The sequence below is a fragment of the Nyctereutes procyonoides genome, unplaced genomic scaffold, assembly GCF_905146905.1.
Source record: "Nyctereutes procyonoides isolate TBG_1078 unplaced genomic scaffold, NYPRO_anot_genome, whole genome shotgun sequence".
NCBI lineage: Eukaryota > Metazoa > Chordata > Mammalia > Carnivora > Canidae > Nyctereutes > Nyctereutes procyonoides.
Genome location: NW_026575151.1, coordinates 10118464 through 10135283, shown reverse-complemented (window position 1 = coordinate 10135283; position 16820 = coordinate 10118464).

Here is a 16820-nt window from a genome sequence, read left to right as displayed (position 1 = left end):
AACTAAAGTTCAATAAAGGCTGGGATATTTCTGTGGAACCTAGTAAAAGGGGAACTCCAAGATATGTCTTCCATTTGTTCAGATCTAGACCTGAGTTTGCATATTTTGTGATTTTAGAGCATGTTCTGACTAAAACAGCAAATATACTTAGTATAAATGGTTAATGAAGCTAGCAGTCGAGTGGGCACATCCTGTTACAATGCCCATAATAATAACAAAGCTAATATTAACCTTGCCATGGGCAGGCACTGTGCTAAACTGTTACACATGAGGTAACTTATTTAATTCCCCTAACAAACCTGTGATGTAGGTGCTTATCTTAACCCCATTTTCAGAAAACTGAAATTGAGAGAGATTAACTATTTTCCATAGCCGGTAAGTGTCTCACTTCAGGTTTGAATCATGGTTTCTTACACCAGACTTACACTCTTCACTCTTGTACTATAGTGTGCTATATGCTATGCTGTCCATTTACCCTTGGCAACATCTGAAGTGAAGTCTAGTCTTGATATGTTAGCACTGCTGCCATTGCCCCCAAAGAAACCCATTATTTACCACCTCAAGTGGCCAGCTCTATGCAGGCCAGCCTTTGGGGTAAGATGTGCCTCTTTCATGTTAATCCAGGGAAGAAACCTACTCAAAAATAAGTTATTTTTCCATCAGATCATGACAGGTCAAAGGTCTAGGGATGATAGGCTTTAACCAAGAAATGTGGCATGAATTGAAACATAATCAGGAAAATTTTCTAACCATTATTTCACTTACAATACTTAAAGTTAAGTCTGTCTCATAGATGCTGCTAAGGAAATCATTCAAAGGCCTAGACTATCTGTTGCAGTTCTAACTTTCTTTCTTTCTTTCTTTCTTTCTTTCTTTCTTTCTTTCTTTCTTTCCTTTTCTTTCTTTCTTTCTTTCTTTCTTTCTTTCTTTCTTTCTTTCTTTCTTTCCTTTCTTTCTTTCTTTCTTTCTTTCTTTCTTTCTTTCTTTCTCTTTCTTTCTTTCAGATTTGTTTATATATTTGAGACAGAGAGAGAGAACATGAGCATGGGGAGGGAAAGGGAGAAAGAATCTGAGGCTGACCCCACACTGAGTGCAGAGCTGGAAATGGGGCTCCGATCTCACGACAACGAAATCATGACTTGGGCAGAAACTATGAGTCAGGCGCTTAACAGACTGAGCCACTGAGGTGTCCTGTAGATCTTAAGCCTACAGAAAATTGAATACGGGGACAGCCACATACGTGTATAAGGCAGGTGGACATTAAGGGTGCTGCTTTTCAGGGTACCTGTACTCAAATCTTTTATCCCCAGAATTGCCAACTGGTCTGATATTCTCACCACTACTATTACTTACTTGAATAAAGACTCCTATATTAGAATGTAAATATGTTTTTGAAAAGATGAATACATTTATCTCTTAGCATTCGCTATAGACCAATGAGTTGTAATGTTAGAAAAGAGAACTGAGCTTCAAGGGAATGAGACTATGGTAGGCAAATTTTGATGGAAAAAGAGAATTAGAAAGGTCACTGCAGTGGTTTCCAAACACAAGTCTGCAGATTAAAGTTGATCCAAGATGAAATTTTCATTAATTTATGGTGAAATCTGGGACACCTGGGTGGCTCAGTGGTTGAGCACCTGCCTTCCACTGGATAGAATCCCGGGACGGAGTGCCGCATTGGGGGCCCCGCGGGGAGCCTGCTTTTCCTCTGCCTATGTCTCTGCCTCTCTCTCTGTCTGTCATGAATAAATAAATACAATCTTTAAAACAATTATGGTGAAATCTAAGCAAAAAAGACAATGTAATACATTTTTTAATTAAAATGACAAATTCTGATATGTCTTTTTCAGATGATACTATGCAGTTTCTTTTACAAAATGATTGTGATAGTAGATGAAGTTTGAGTTTTTTCTTTCATGTTTTGACTTGGTAAAATAAAAACCTAGCAATTTTCAAATTAATCTTTAATGTATACATGTGCATGTGCTAAGTGCTTCACATTCAATATTTTTATTTAATCTTCACAATGATATATGAGAAATGTACTGTGATGACCTCTATTTTATAGATGAAGACTTCCAGGTCTAGAGGATAAATAACTTACCCAAGTTTACACGGCTAATGAGTGGCAGAACTGATTTGTCTTTTTTATCGCTCCAATTTAGGGTAGGCATATTGGGGCCTTTGTGGGAGTGATGAGAGCTAAAAACAGAGAAATGAAGTACAGAAGATAAATGTCACCTACTTAACTTCGCTCAAGGCTCCCTAGAACTTTGTTTGCAAAAGTATTTTCCGTTATAATCAGCATTTATAAACTAACACCATAAAATCCTAGAAGGCTTAGAGCAAAAGAAGTCTAAAATTTATCTTCTTTTCACCAAATGAGAAAACTTAGGGGTAGTGTAAATGACTTAAAATTCTAAATACTTGCAAATCACTAGCACTCAGAAATGTTTACTTAAAGCAAAACATATAACCTAGCTATGATTGCTAACGTAGGAAAAGAAAATAGACAAAGAAGAATGAAGCCTGATCATACCAGGAAAGTATAAATTCCAGTTAAGCCAAATCAATTATCTATGAAAAATGAAGAACAGTAAATAGGAAAAAAGACTCCAGAATACAGTTAATTTCAGCTCAGGGTTTTGTGCACCCAAAAAATAATCACTACTAAAAGAATGAATGGATCCCTAATTTTATATTGCTCATCACAATATGTATCTTTTTCTTGTGCTGTAAATAAATATTGAAGAGCTATGAAGATGCTTGGCCATGAAATAACCTGCCAGGCTACACTTCAATTGAGTAAGTGTGCTTGCCATTAAACAGAGACATAAAATGAAAATATGCAAATATGCTAATTTGGATATAATACATATAGTGATTACATCTTAAGAATTAGTATGTTCATGTGGCATTTTTTCCAATCTCCCAACACTGGAAAACATTTTACATTATTGAACCCTCTTGCCACCACAAAGCCCGACTAAATCCAGAATTATGCTTTCTTCAGGGAGGTCTTCTCATCAGCCACAACAACCTCAGCAGATAGCTCTCTCATACTTGCTCTGGGACACCCTCCATCCCCCAAGGATTAGAATAAACTCTAAAGCATATGCTCAGAATTTCCAAGTCCTTATATATTCCTAAGTGGCATCCTCTGTTGATTAGAAGGAAAATAGGTGAAGAGTCAATTAAATTACCTTTTTTTCAGTGTTGAGGGGAACAGAGAGAATAGAGTTTTGTGGCCTCAGCTCCACACTTCAGGAAATCCCATTATAACTTTAGATCTCTAAGCTAAAGATCTAAGGAAGACCATCTAATGTTTTTCAGAGGCAAGCATTGAAGTAGGGACCTCAGAGAAACCCTATCTACATTGTAGACCAAGATACAAACTGTCATTGAGGGAAATCAGGTACTACATTGAGTAGTTTTCCATCATGGCTTAGGTTTTCATAAGAAACATGACCAAACTAAATTCTGTTCTTGAAAATGGATGGAGGGACAAGTAATTTTCAAGAGGCCTCTTCATTAACTATGAATCCAAGATCATGTTCCACTTCTCTCACCCATGGAGGGAAGTTGAAAGTTCTGATGGCAATGCTGGCATCTATTGCTGACTTTCAGATCCCATTTCACCCACAAAGTTGAGCCCCCCAAGGCTTAAAGGAGATAGAAGTGAGATTCAAATTTTCCCTTGATTCCCTTTATTTTCATTCTTTACAAACCTGCCCATTTAAAATGGTGGCTAGACCTCTGTCAAGAAGCTAAATTATATACAGAAGTTCTAGTGACTATCAAGCTCTAATTTATGCTTCTGGCCTCTCATTCTAAAATGCAGGATTCCTGAGGCACCTGCTAGTCCAGTCAGTAGCACATACAACTCTTGATCTCTGGGTTTTAGCTTTGGGTGTACACGTTGAGTGTAGAGATTACTAAAAAGAAAATATCTTTAAATTTTTTTTTAAATAAAATGAGTGTTTCCTGGAGCTCTATGAAGAAGTAGTATACCATGGAGGGCTACAAGCCTGAACATGTGGCTCCCATGGTTGTCGTGTGCAGGACCAGCAACCATTTCAGGAGACCCTGGAAGTGAAAGCATCAGGTAGATTTTGAACTTGAGTTACAGGGTGTCAGAGAATTACCTTTTAGCTGGGATGTTGGACTTTTGCTTCATTTGTTCAGCAACAGTATAGTAAGAACCTGTTTTGTGAAAACAGGAAGGATGGAATCACTGACAGTTAAAGAAACCACAAAATAAAACTAGAATTTGTGATTGTGACCAATGACCAGCATAGCTTCACAGGCCCCACTGAGAATGGGGCAAGGGATTCCTTACCTACACCTCTGCCCCACACTTTCCTCATTCCTTCATTTTTTTTTAAGATTTTATTTATTTATGCATGAGAGAGAGAGAGAGAGAGAGAGAGAGAGAGAGAGAGAGAGAGGAAGAGACACAGGCAGAGGGAGAAGCAGGCTCCATGCAGGGAGCCCGACGTGGAACTCGATCCTGGGTCTCCAGGATCACGCCCTGGGCCGAAGGTGGTGCTAAACCGCTGAGCCACCCAGGCTGCCCTTAAAGATTTTATTTATTTATTCATGACAGACAGAGAGAAGAGAAGCAGAGACACAGGCAGAGGGAGAAGCAGGCTCCATTCAGGAAGCCTGATGTGGGACTCAATCCCGGGACTTTGGGATCACACCCTGAGCCAAAGGCAGACGCTCAATCACTGAGCCACTCCAGGCATCGCTTCCTCATTCCTTCAAATGGAAGTGAACAATTTAGCATCATCCTTAATTTTGCTGGATTATTTTCCTCCTGAAAATTTCTAAGCCAAGATCTAACTACATAGTCTCATGGTAGACCTCACTGTATAGAAGATATCAAAACTAACATTGTTGGGCTATGTACTAAGCAATAAAAACTAGATCTATTTTAAATCAATGAAAAACAAAGACCTCATCTTAATTTTCTCTTTGGCCTCCAGTGCATAGCACAGTGCTTGTCCCATAGTAGACATTTCATAAACATTTATTGCATTGAAAAAAAATTGCTATAGTGAGGAGTTTTTACCTTTGGCTCTGTTTGGCTGGATGCAATTATCTGCTTGATATTTTCTCATTTGGAATGTTTTTGAACCGGTGAATAATAACACTGAGTAGCAATAGAATAACAGTTGATTTACCTATCTTTTAAGCCAGGAAAGTCTGCCCACTCAGGTAGCAAAATTCAGTCATCCACCCTATTGGATATTTGCTTATTTCAGTGCCAAAATTTCAGCTTCTGTTGAAGTATTCATCAAGAGTGTTCACATGAAACTGCTCTAAAACTATTGACTCCAAATTTTTTGCCCTTGGTCTCAACTTCCCTAGCTATAAAATCAATGTTATAATTGCCTCGTTCTTAGGAATAGGTAAAAGGTTTGTGAGGTACCAATTAGATAGGATTATACACATGCAGTTCCTATTACTGTCAGTGCCAATGATTCAGTACGCAAATGTTGAAATCCATTGTATATTGTAGACAACAAAGTACTGAATTTTTTAAATGATGTATTCTAAGCACATATTCAGATTTAAGACTATGACAATCACATACATTCTCACTCATTCTTATTGACATTTGAGTTAATTTTCCTGAGTGAGAAACAGCAAGGTGGAAGTACAGCCAGATATACACATAAGCACACAAGTCTCACTGGCCACTGATCAACTTATGGGAGTGTGTGACACATGTAAATATCATTAGTCACATGTATCACAGTGGAGAAGTTGTCGCACATTCCTGTTCTATAGTCATAGTCTTTCACTGTGAATTAAAATCACTTTTAGAAAATTTACATTTAGGGCAGCCCGGGGGGCTCAGCGGTTTAGTGCCGCCTTCAGCCCAGGGCATGATCCTGGAGACCCAGGATCGAGCCTCACTTCAGGCTCCCTGCATGGAGCCTTCTTCTCCTTGTGCCGTGTCTCTGCCTCTCTCTCTCTCTATCTCATGAATAAATAAATAAAAATCTTTTTTTAAAAAAGAAAATTTACATTTAAACATGCTACAGTGTGACTACCCAACATTAGAAATAAGGCAAGAGTTTCCCTGATGATACTATTTAATAATGCACCTAACCGCCTACATTCCTTAGTACCTTTTTCTGTCTTTATTTTTTGCCATAGCACTTATCCCCATCTGACATACATGTTACATATTTTAATTATCTGTTTATATATTCCTTCTAGAACATAAGCACTCCATTAGGGTGGGGATATTTATCCTGTTTTCTACTGTTTCCCCAAAATAGGGGCTTGGCACATAATTGACCCTCAGTAAATAATCATTGAATGAAATAAATAGAATAGAAATTTTGTTCTACTGAGCAACTCTTATGAAGAAACTGTAATATTTTTTCCTGTTTTAGACTGTCAGTTACTTTTATTAAAAGAAAATCTGGGGTTCATATCTCGGACGAGCCCTCCCCCCCAAAAAAAGAAAATCTGGATGATGAATGAAATGAAATCACTCAACAATCTAAAACACAATGGTTAGTCAAAGAATAAAAACAGAGTGATGAGAGAGAAATCATCTAATAAAGTGGTTCTTTTCTCAGTTTGACAAATTAGAGAATACAATATTTTTCAAATGCTTGAATATGATATATATTCTAAGAGCTTCTGAGGAAAGGAACACTTCTCAAATAAACATTGTCTAAAGGAAGACTAGTCATCAGTTACCAGATTAGACAAGAGTAGTAATTCTTCTGAATAAGAGTAATAAAGCATTCTTCTGAACTATAGTATTAAGAAGGATAAAACTAAGATGAATCCATTTTTAATTGCCAGGTAGAAGTGAAAAGATGATAGAGTTTCATTTTATTTTACTAAATGAAATCTTAAACTTGAATAATACTAATGCTGAACATGAATTGACTCATGCAATATATCTGTTTCTTTAGTTTATTATTTTTTTAAGATTTTATTTATTTATTCATGAGAGACAGAGAGAGAGGCAGAGACACAGGCAGAGGGAGAAGTGTCCCCTGCGAGGAGCCTAATGTGGGACTTGATCTCACGGTCCTAGGATCACAACTTGAGCCAAAGGCAGATGCTCAACCACTGAGCCACCCAGGTGCCCTGTTTCTTTATTTTTAATTAAACTTTTAATTTTGAGGTAATTGTTAACTCATATGCAGTTATAAGAAATAATGCAGAGAGATCTCATGTATCCTTTACCCAATTTCCCCTGATGGTAACATCTTTTAAAACTAAAGTACAATATTACTGCCAGTATATTGATACTGATGCAGCCAATATATGTATATATATACAATTCCATTTCAAGGAACCCTCATGTTTTTCTTTTATAGTCACACCTACTTCCCTTTATCCCCACTCCTCCAACTCCTAGAAACCACTGTGTTCTATATTTCTATAATTTTGTCATTTTCAGAATGTTATATATATAGGGAATGATCTGTTCTAAGATTATAGTGTGTAACCTTCTGGGGTTGGCTTTTTTTTTTTCCACTCAGCATAATTCTCTGGACATTCATAAAGGTGGTGAGCATAAAAATAGCACCTTCCTTTTCATTAAATAGTATTCCATGTTACCACCACAATTTGTTTAAATATTCACATGTTAATGAACATCAGGTAGTTTTCAGATTGGGACTACTATGAATAAATATTTGTGTATAGGTTTTTATATGAACATAAGTCTTCAATTCTCTGGGATAAATGTTCAGAGTACAAATGCTAGGTTGTATAGCAGTTGCATGCTTAGTTTTTAAAGAAAACTGCCAAACTGTTTTCCAGAGTCTCTATATCATTTTACACTCCCACCAGCAATGTCTGAGTAATCCACTTTGTTTTCCTACAGGCATTTGGTGGTATTACTAGTTTTTAATTTTAGCCATTCTAATAGATATGTATTGATACTTCATAGTAGTTTAATGTGTCTTTCTCTGATGGCTGATGATATTGTGTATCTTTTCATGTGCATTTTTATATCCTTCTAGTGAAATGTCTGTTTATATTTTTTGCCCATTTCCCAATTGGACTGTTTATATTTTCACTATTGAATTTGGAAAATTCTTTATATATTCTAGATACACTTCTTCATTACATGTGTGGTTTGTAAGTATTTTCTTCCAGTCTAGAGCTTATCTTTCCACACTCCTAACAGGGTTTTCACAAGGAAAAATCCAACTCACCAATTTTTCTTTGATTTCTCATTCTTTTGTTGTCAAATCTAAGAACTCTTTGTTTAGCCTTAATATTTTATACTACTTTTTTCCCCTAAAACTTTAGTAGTTTTAAGTTTTACATTTGAACCCAAGATCCATTTTGAGTTAATTTTTATATATGGGGTGAGACTTATCTTCTTGTATATCCCTTTATTCTCCTTTGTTTACAATATAAATGTCTTATGTATTTCTTATGTAGAACCACCCAGTGTCATGATATTTGGCTTTAATAATGAATATTAATTTTAAAAACTCAAGAGAAGGGACATTTATTGTGTTTACTTATTTATCTAGGTAAAAACATGTACTATGTTCTTATCATGTTCTTCTCATGTTCTAAGTTTTCTTTTATCATTCCCTTTCTGTTTTGAGAATTTCCTTTAGCTGTTCTCTCAGAATGGTGACAAATTCTTTTAGTTTTCCTTTATCTGGGAATTTCTTGACTTCTCCTTAATTCCTGAAGGATATTTTTTGCTGGGTATAGGATTTTGGATCAACAAGTCTTTTTTTTTTTTTTTTTTGGCACTTAAAAGAGTTCCCCCCTTTGGCTATGGTTTCTGATGAGAAATTTGCTGTCATTTGAATTATTTCCCCCCTGGAACCCCTGGAAGTAAAGAATCCTTTTTTTCTTTTTTTCTGGCTGCCTTCAGAGTTTGTTTGTTTCTAGTTTTCAGAAGTTTAATTTTAACCTGCTATGGATGGATTTGTTTGTACTTCTTTTGTTTGGGTTTGCTCATCTTCTTGAATCTGTAGGTTTTTCCTCTTCCAAGTTTAGGAAGCTTTTAGTAATTATTTCTTCAGACTCTTTTCCAGTCTTGCTTTCTCCCTCCTCTCCTTCTGATAACACAAATGTTAGATCTTTTGTTTTGATCTCACTGGTCCCTGATACACTGTTCATTTTATTTTTAAGTTTTTTCTGTGTTATTTAAGTTCTAATCTCTAATTTATGGATTCTTTCCTCTGTCTCTTCTATTCTGCTATTAAGCTTGTCCACTGAGATTTTTTTTATAGTTATTACATTTTTTTTTTACAATTTTCTAAAATTACCAATTGGTTCTTTTCTTTAATCTACTTCATTTTCAAAGTCTTCTGATTTTTGTTTGTTTCATGTTTATTTATAATTGCTCAATGAAGCTTTTTATCATGGTTGCTTTAAAATCTTTGTTAGATAATTCTAACATCTCTGTCAACTTAATTTTGGCATCTATTGGTTGTCTTTTTTTCATCTGAGTTTGTGATTTACTCATTTAATGGAGGTTCATTCATTATTGAATTTCTGAAAAAACATTGGTTTGAGCTCTTCTTTGTTGTTGCTGACTTTTAAAAGGAAAATGATTTTTAAAATGAAATCTAAATATTTTTTTATTATAAGATCCTGGATCTTATTTAAGCCCTCTATTTTAATTTGGTTTCTCTGAAATTACTCAGGCAGGAGAAGGGTGGACACCATGTCCATACAGGTAGGGGGAAGTAGAGGTCAATATTCCCTATTTAGCCTCTGTCTTCATCTGATGGAGGCAGGCTCCACATTACTGCTGGCAGGAGTAGGAGTTTACTACCCCAAATGATCTCCACTGGCATTGCAAGTGGCAGCCTTATTCCTGCTGAGCACTTATAAAAGTCCTAACTCTCCACTAGACTTCCTCTGATACAACCTTGGAGAGAGGAAAGAGTGTATTAACATGGCTGGGTGGGAATGGAAGTCTAAAATCCCCATGTCATCTCCACTGACTTTATAGGGTGGCTCATTATAGTCCAGTCCAGGAAAGTCCTAGCTCCCTAGTTGGCCTTTTCTGAGACCACCTTGGGAATTGGCACCTCCTTATAACCTGGAAGGAGGGGATTTTGGTCCCCAGTCAGCCTTTGCTAGTCTAGGTTAGGGGAGGGACTACAGTATTTTCTGTTGTGTTTGGTACCACAGAAAAGTAGAGAAGTTTGGAATCAGAGAAATTAATGTCTGAAAAAATTTTTTCTTGCTAGGGTGACACTCTCTTTTGGTTTGAGATAGTAGGCTTTTGCTAAGGCTTTTTTGTCTGTGCCCATTGGCATCTTGGGTTGCTTGCTTCTTCAGCTCCAAATATAGACTAAATTAGGCAAAAAGAAAACTCAAGGAACTCAACACTAGGCTGTCTCTCAGTTCCCAAAGTCCCTACCTGGTTAGCTTTTTCTCCACCTTTCTGTCTTTTCATGTTTATTTTATATTTTAAGTCCAGGGAGAAATAAGAAAATAGTATTTGGAAAAAAGAACTCTACTTTATCTTCCTGGAAATGAAAGCCCATACAATACATTTTGTTCCATGAATATGTCAAATAAATAAGTAGTCATTATTGAATCTTCCAAAATAATTATATCTAGATCTCCTTTTTCCAATACAGTAGCCACTGGGAATATTTAAATTTAAATAGTTAAAATTAGACAAAATAAAATCCAGTTCTTCAGTTGCACTAGCAACATTTTGAGTGCTTGGTAATAGCCACATATGCTTAGTGCCTATCATATAAGACTGTGCAGATTCAGAACACTTTGAACATCTCAGAAAGTCTATTGGACAAGGGTGACTCATACTCTGAACAAAATGGTTCATGACACTGCTAAATGTTGATATTAAAAAATGAGCATGGGCAGCCTAGGTGGCTCAGCGGTTTAGCACGGCCTTCAGCCCAGGGTGTGATCCTGCAGACCCGGGATCGATTCCCATGTCGGGCTCCCTGCTTGGAGCCTGCTTCTCCCTCTGCCTGTGTTCTGTCTCTATCTCTCTCTGTATCTCTCATGAATAAATAAATAAAATCTTAAAAAAAATAAAAAATGAGCAGGAAGAAAAATAAGAGCAGATGGGTAAGTAAATGATCCTGTAAATTATAGGGATAGAAAAGATGTGGATTTATTCACAAGGCAAATTTACAAAATGGACACCAACCTACTACCAAAGCATGGATTGAATTTTTAGTGATTCTAGCTGCATGGGTCCATTCCTAAGACAATTTCTTTTTCTATGAGTTGTTGCAATGTGGAATAATAAAAGCTAATCGATACGGCAGCTTAGATTAGCATGTATTTACCCTGACATTGCATGTTATATTACATCCAGATATCATCTGACTTTGATAAATGTTGGACTCGTTCATTCAACATCATTTTATTTGATGAAGGGGATACATGTAGTTTATAGAATTCAGTTTTTTAAAACAATAAACTGAAATGACATAGAAGCAACTTTAGCAAAAGAATGTAACTTCTGGGCAGCAAAGTCCAAGTAAAGATAAAATATAGGCAAATAATATTAAAATGGTTAAAAATCATAAAGAGTTCAGAACTAGTGCTTTTTGTTATTTAATTTATTCAACAATTATTTGTAAAATTCATATATTTTTAAAAGATTTATTTATTTATTTTAGAGAAAGAGAGGTAGAGGGAGAGGGAGAAGGAGAGGGGAAGTAGACTTCCTGCTGAGCAGGGGAGTCCCACAATGTGGGGCTCTTGATCCCACAGTTCTGAGATCATGACTGGAGCCAAAACCAAGAGTTCGAGGCTTACCCTACTGAGTCACCCAGGTGCCCTGTAAAATGTATATTATTACAGTTCAACCATCAGTTTCTCAGATAAGAATTTGAGTTACAGAGAAATTGGCTTTATTACTTATTGGAAAAGCAAGGAAAAATAGTTGGGCCATTTTATCACTTCCTTTTTATATCATATGGCCATCAGAAGTCTTTCATTGTCATACCAGCCATATTGGACCCCCACTTATTTGAAAAAATACCTTGCATTTTCTACCCCTGTGGTTAACATATCTTTTCTCATTAACTCATGCTACATATATTTACCAGGCACCTTCAATGAGCCAGAAAGTTCTAGCACCAAATTACATTCAAGTGAAAAAAAAAACAAAGTTCCCTGTCTGACTACTTACATTCTAGATAAATAATAAATATAGCAAATAGATTAGAAGATGAGTACTGTGGAAAAAAGAAAAAGCGGAACAAGTTAAGGGGGAATGAGATGGGAAGCATGGGGCAGACTAAGCTTTTCTTACAGGATCCATCATCATCACCTGTTGAAATCTCAGCTCATCTCAAATGTTCCCTCCTTGATACCTTAGTTAAAATTCATCTCTTCCACTAAGCTCCTTTAGCACTTCCTCTATTACAGCACTTAGCATTTTGCCTTGTGTTAGATATGAATACATCTGTCTTTTCATTAGACTTTGATTCCTTAATAAAGAGAACGTGCCTTATTAATCATTTTATCCCTTGTAGGGTCACACATAGTGTTGGCTTAATAAATCATGCATAGTGGTTGCTTAATAAGTGTTCATTGAACAATGAAGCCAAAATTAAACACAAATTGACGAAGATTTAGACTGTTTATAAAAGGTGGTCTTAATACTAGGATTCAAAAATATAAACTACACATGTTGATTTAAATGCTGATTCTCTGTTCACATTTTCTTCCCTTCTGCTAACAGCCCAATGGATGGTAATGTGTTGTTGGAGAAAGTCTTTATTTTCTCCTCTTGCTGACTTTCTAGCAGAAATACCACGTATTAACATGTCCAACAAATTAAGCAAAATAGTGTCTCATCAAGAACTTAAATTTGTCTTCAGAGGATTAGGCATTGACCATAGAGCCTATTAGATTAAGTGTTTTATATTAGAATTTAGGCAAATTAACTAACACTATTTTCTTTAAATAATATCATGGTTTTATTTGAGAAAATAGATTTATGTAAAATTGTCAATCTTTATTTTTCTTTTTGTTAGTAAATAAAAAATACAGAAATCATCTGGGTATATTCTTCTCTATTTATTTCATAAAACATACTGCTTTATATGACAAGAACCAGTAGAACTTGTTGGTTAAGAAGTTGTATTTCTTAAACATAATAACACACTATCTTGAAAGTGCTATTATAAACAACATTCACTATGTAATAAAGCTTAACTATGAAGCTGATTTTGATTACACATTCTTTAAGTACCCTATTCAGTAGGTATGAATAAAAGACTTCCCCTAAAGAGTCATATAACTAAAAGTACAAATGATTTTTATATTTCACTTCTTTTTAAAAATCAGATTTAGGGGTCCGCGCCGTGCCCGGGCTGGTCCCGGGGTCTCCTGAAGGCGCGTCCGGCAGGTGGGCTCCAAAAAATAAAAAAAAAAAATGAAAATAAATAAAAATAAAAATCAGATTTAGAATTTAAAGATTTAGTTAGTGTGTATTATCAGAAAATGTTTAAAAATTAGAAATCCAGATAGATCGAGTTAGTGATCAGTGTTGCTTTTTGAATAGAGATGTGACAACATGAAATATTAATGAATGTTCTACTGGGATTCCTAAAGATGGATTCTTTTGATGGAGAATTTGAATGAAATCTCTTTTAAAGATGGGAATCTGTTTGTCTTCTTAATATTTTTATTATTTCTCTCTTCTAAAAAAATTTTTTTTAGCTAAGCTCTACACCCAATGAGGGTCTTGAACTCATGACCCCAAGATCAAGAGTTGTATGCTCTATTGACTGAGCCAGCCAGGTGTCCCAGTGTTTCTCTTGAAGGTACTTATTTTTATCCAAAATGCTCATATAGTATACATTTCAGTTAAATTTTATCCCTGGTGTGCAAGGAATTACTATAATCATTAGAAACAGTGAAATTTTTCATTATTATTATTATAAGAAAGTTAATGGGTCATCAGTGAGAAAGTTGACGGTGGTGAAAGAGACAATATGATGGTCAGAAGCAGAACAAATGTAAAGAATGCATAGGATGATCATGAACATAAGAAAACATGTCTACACTGACTGGATTCAATGTTTGTTTGGCTTAAAGTTTGAATCTTATGTTTTACTTCTATTTTTCTATGTGACTGGTACAATGTTGTATGCATATGTATGTACATATAGCCATGCAATAAGTGACTTCTTTAATTAATTTAATTATTTACATAGGACTGGCAAAGTCGCTAAAGTTACTCTGTCTTTGAGGCTGTGTGTAAATGCTATCAAAACAGTGATAAATTCAACAAAAATAAAAATTGTTCTATGAAACAATTTGAGACAATTTTAGCTGTTTGACTTGATTTTTCAAGGTTTTGATCAACTATTTTTTTTCCTGTATTATTGGAAGAAAGTTTAAAATTTAAGTGGGCCAAATGTATGCTTGGTACAAAATACTGACATTAATATCTCCCATAATTATTTTGATTAAAATGTATTGCTAGACATATTTTCAAAGGCCAAATCTGTTTATGTCTGTGTGCAAAATTTGAATTTGGTATCTGTCAAATCGGAGTGAACATTTTAGTGCATAGCTGCCCACGCATACACACACAATTAATAATTTTAGAGCTTATATAAATGTGCTTGTCTATAAAAAGGATACAGGGCAGCCCGGGTGGCTCAGCGGTTTAGTACCTGCCTTTGGCCCAGGGCATGATCCTGGGGTCCCGGGATTGAGTCCCACGTAGGGCTCCCTGCATGGAGCCTGCTTCTTCCTCTGCCTGTGTCTCTGCCAATCTCTCTGTGTCTCTCATGAATGAATAAAATGTTGTGTTTAAAAAAAAAAATAAAAAGGATACAACATGGGGACTCAACAGAGGGTATTTTATTTGCATAAAAATTACAAGAAATTTGATAAAATGTTAATACCATATGAATTTACTTTAGCATACAATCTCCTTTACTCCTGAATTAAAGTTGTTACTCAGGAGTATGAATTTCTCCTGCATTTTGTAAATGCTCTGACCTGCTACTAGTTTATCAGCAAACATTAGCTGGGTGTTGTCATGGCAAATGGGAAAAAAGTTTTTAATCTGTCTATGTAAGTAGGCCCACTGCTGACAGCAGATAAGAGAGAGAACAGGAATAAAGTGTAGTGCTGAAGTATGAAAAACTAAAAGGTTAAAAAAAAAAAAAAAGCATACTTGTCCTTTAAGAATGATTTCTTTGAATACTATTTTTAGAGCAACATGCAAATAACATAATTGAAGAAGATCCACACAAATCAAATTGGAAATGTCATAACTTAAGAAGTGGGTACACAAATATAATTTTCATTTTGGCTTGAAATATGCATGAAGGTTTTGATCTTCACCAAGATGAAAACAAATGATGAAATCACTTTCATATAATATTCAGTAACACTTTATAGTTTTCTGAGGAAAAAGATGCAAAAGAATCTTCTCTTTTACCTTTAAACAACAGTACAATGTTATCTTTGTTTACCTAGCCTCTGGTCAATTGTAACTCTCTCCTCAAAGCATCTTCTGTAATTCCTTTCTGTGAATCGAAAATGCAATTAAAAAAGGCATATTTTAAAATGCCAATTCAAAGTGGCATTTATTATTCAGGTGCTTTGCTAATTCAGTAAGTGTTTAGCACCCATCATGTGACTAATTGGGCTCTGTATGCAATGGAATTACTTAAAAATCAAAATACACACACTGTGTATTTTATTTGCCAGGTAAGACTTATACACACTGGCCAATTTAAGCACACAGTGTGCTAGGCTTCGCATGCAGACAAAAATGCTATGGTGGTTTAGAGAATTGGGTTACTATGAAGTGGGGAAGTTGGGAGAGAACTTCCTAGAGGAGGTAAGTTGGGAAAGCTGTATATGTCAAATGCAGATGAGGAGAAGGGAAAGACATTATTTGGGGTCAGGCAGATGCAAGAACAAAAGGGAAAGAGTGAGATAAATTAGCCAGCAGAAAATAAATCAGCTTCTTAGAGTAGATCTGTGTGTTTTGAGTGGTGGGGGAATCAGGCTCCCATTATAGCCTCAGGCTTTCCTTTTAGATCTACTTCCAGTTTTAAAGTTCTCACCTCTCACCTATCTTTGTCTTCTTGATATTACTTACAGCATTCTTTTTCTTGTGCTGTCTTGATTCTACCTGGTTAAGGTGTCCACTCCAGAATCAGAATATCCTTTCTTATAGTTCCATGTACTGAGCAGTTTCCTATTGCCTGTTTTGTTTATTTTCTTTTGTTTTTAGCTACCTGCATTTCTCCACTTAAGACTGTTCACAAAAATCCAGGAAACCATCTAGGTTTAACCTGACCAATGCACTTGAGTTCCACCAAGGTTTATTAAGCACTTACTTACTAGGGGACAGGCATGTATAGATGAAGAAGGCATGATTCATACTCTCCTGTATCTTTCAGCTGGGTAAAGGCTCTTTAGCGCCCCAACTCTGCTTATATTATCCTCTACTACAACTGCAGGTTAATTTCTACCAGAACAGAAAAAAGTAAAATTACTTATAAATGCTAAGAAGCCTAAAACTCACCCTGAATAAAAATTACCAGATTATATCTGTGAAGCACCTGTGGTGAAAAGGTGACATGGTAGTTTAGATTCTAGTTCTGTCACTTGTAATACAACTTTGAACAGGATGCTAATACGGAAGGGGAAGTGACATTTATATGTGTCCAGCACGATGAATGGTATAGGTTATATATTATTTAATACTTATAGTTCATACCACCTCCCACCCCTCACTGCAAAAAACAAAAATAAAACCAACAGTATCACCGAAAACAAAATAAAAAAAAAAAAACTATATTTTTCCTATTTTAAAGATGACCCAA